This window comes from Triticum dicoccoides, chromosome 6B, assembly GCF_002162155.2.
Source record: "Triticum dicoccoides isolate Atlit2015 ecotype Zavitan chromosome 6B, WEW_v2.0, whole genome shotgun sequence".
NCBI lineage: Eukaryota > Viridiplantae > Streptophyta > Magnoliopsida > Poales > Poaceae > Triticum > Triticum dicoccoides.
The window spans coordinates 178,753,262-178,756,015 of record NC_041391.1 but is presented as its reverse complement, the minus strand read 5'-3'; positions in this window follow the sequence as shown (position 1 = coordinate 178,756,015).

Here is a 2,754-nt window from a genome sequence, read left to right as displayed (position 1 = left end):
TCGACTAGTATATGTGTGGGGAAGGAGAGAGACCTAGCTATGTATTGAGGGAGATCGATCGACATCCATGGATATGTGTAGCAGAGGAATAAGGTTGGGAAAAAGACAAAGGTAGAGCGTCGGAGGGTTGGTGGTGGAGTGGCGTCTCACAAATGGTGGGAGAGGCCTGCTAGACAAACGGAGGGTATGAGTGCAATATCAATAAGAGAGGGCGGGGGATATCTGTCTGTCTATGCATGTGCGTGTGAGAGACGGGTCAGGAGGTATTCAAGGATGATGAGGGGAGAAGATATGGTTGTGGTAAGCATGCATAACTACATAGGAAGATCAACCGCCGTGTGTCCGAGAAAAGGAGAGACATAACTAGCGAGGTAAGTGTATCTGTGTTTGGTGAAAACGAATTATAGTCGACCTGGCTATATGTAGGGAGATCAGTTCATATACATGCCTGCATGTGTTAGAAGCAAATAAGGTCCGGAGAGGCAGACAGGGGGAGAGGGTGTGGCTAGGAGGTGGTGCGAGAGGCCTACCATGTCGAGGGGGGAGGAGTGTGCGAGCATGTGATTAATGAAAAGAGGGGCGGGAGTGTGCACCTGCATGGAATCGTATTGGAGATATGGGGGCATGGACTGTGAGAAGAGAAGAGGGGAAGTATATATGTGTTTGTTGTAGGCACACTTGGCTAGAGAGGTATATCGACCGGTGTGTGCCAGAAAGAAGGAGCCGGGGGCCTACACACACTGCTGGTGGACGACCTAAAGAGAAATAATGAACGTGCGCGATGGAGGGGACTCTAAGGGTGTGTGAGGGGGGCGGGCGTGTGCATGCACGATAGAATGTTAGTGCTAGCTAGCTACAAATAGAAGAGGATCGCGAAGGTGTAAAAGACGAACAAAGATCATAATTCATTATAAAAAGGCGGATATGGATACTTGAAGAAGATATCATAATGTAGAACATTGATTATAATTTGGGCTAATGTGTGGCTTTTGCAACTCAGGTCTAAATACTTGTCATAATGTAGGGGGCGGGGCACTATACTTTGTGTGATAAACATGGTGTACGTATGGAACATCGTTTAGATTATGAATATATAGTTAGTACATCAAATGCACTATTATTTGGAATCAACATCAAGTGTATTCGAAAAATAGAATTCGAGTTCATGTAGTACACATAGTTCATATCTATCTCTATAGTAATCATGTGGTGTGTTATTAAGGTAATACACGAATGATGGTTGAAGTTGCCAACAATCATGATTGTAGATTCTTCTTGAAATAGAGAAACAAATTCAAATTTAGTTCGAATTGCAGCGGTATTATAGACATTTGGAATGCATTAAAATGTTGGTATGAGTAGGTTACATGCATTATACAGCAAGCGAAAAAATTTGATCGAACATAACATGGATTCATACTCCCTCCTTCCATCTATATAGGGCATAATGAGATTTTTAAGACTGCCTTTGACTATTGACAAGATTAATAGTACATAACATGCACAATGTGAAAATTATATCATTGAAAGAACCTTTCACAGACGAAGTTAACGGTGTGCTTTGTGTAAGTTGCATGTCATATATCATTTCTCTAATATTTGGTCAAAGTTAGCATCGAAAAATGCATTAGGCCCTATATAGATGGAAGGAGGGAGTAGCTTTGAATAGCATTTGTATAGTAAAACGGGGCAAGACTCTCTCTTTGTGTGGTGTGAATAGTTTTATTTTTTTCATTTTCTTTTTGGTTGAGGGAAGTGCGAATTGATTTGGTACATACAAGTACAATATTACTACATGTTAGGCTTGTCCCTAAAATTCAACCCGCGTCTTGTTATATCCCAATTCAGATACCGTGCTCCGAAAACTGGCGCCTTCACAACCCGCGCCTTCCTATCCCGAAATTACAACGCGCGCGGAAACTCCCTCCAGCTGCCAAATCCCGACACGCGAAATCCCCCTTCTAACCCTGAGCCGAAAGGGCCGCTAGTTCAAATCGGTGGGGGGGGGGTACTTTTGTAACACACCCTACATTTTGGACAAGCGCGTCCCTAAGTCATGCTTCAACCCCTCCCATCGCCCCCTTTTCGCCGTTCGAAATCCCAGACCGCCATAACCTCTCCGCTCCAGCCGCGAAACCCCACCCTCCTCCGTCCACCACGTCACCGCTGCCCAGCCGGAGCCTCTTCCCCGACGATGTCGTCCATCGCAACAGCTCGACATCCCTCGTCCACCTCCCCGGATGAGGATCCGTCATCCATCTCACCGTCCAGCCGGTTCAGCCGCCCCATCCTCCACCTCCAAGGAGCTGCTTTGACGATCGCCTCGTCTATCGCGGCTGCTCCATCCCCACAGCGCTGCCTTAACCTGCTCCACCGGAACCGCAACATCCTGACCAACTCCTCGGACGAAGCCGAGGCCTACTCGGCGCCACCAAAGAGGTTGTACACTCATCGCATCGCACCTTCTCCTTAACTCGACCTCCCGGCGCCGACGGTGCTCCATCCCGCACCCCCATGGAGTGGCTACCTTGAAGACGGTGCCACGAGCGACATCTCCACTGCGGCTCTCCCCCAGTGCGAGGCCCCTTTGGTGGCGGCGTCCATACCAGCCGGATCTGCTGCTGCTGCTCTGGCTCTCGCTCGCTCGCTCGCGCTGCTGCTGCTGCTCCGGCTCTCGCTCGATCGCTCGCTCGCCCAGCTACTGCTGCTGCTCTCCCCGTCGCTCGTGCTGCTGCTCTGCTCCGATTAAGCCAC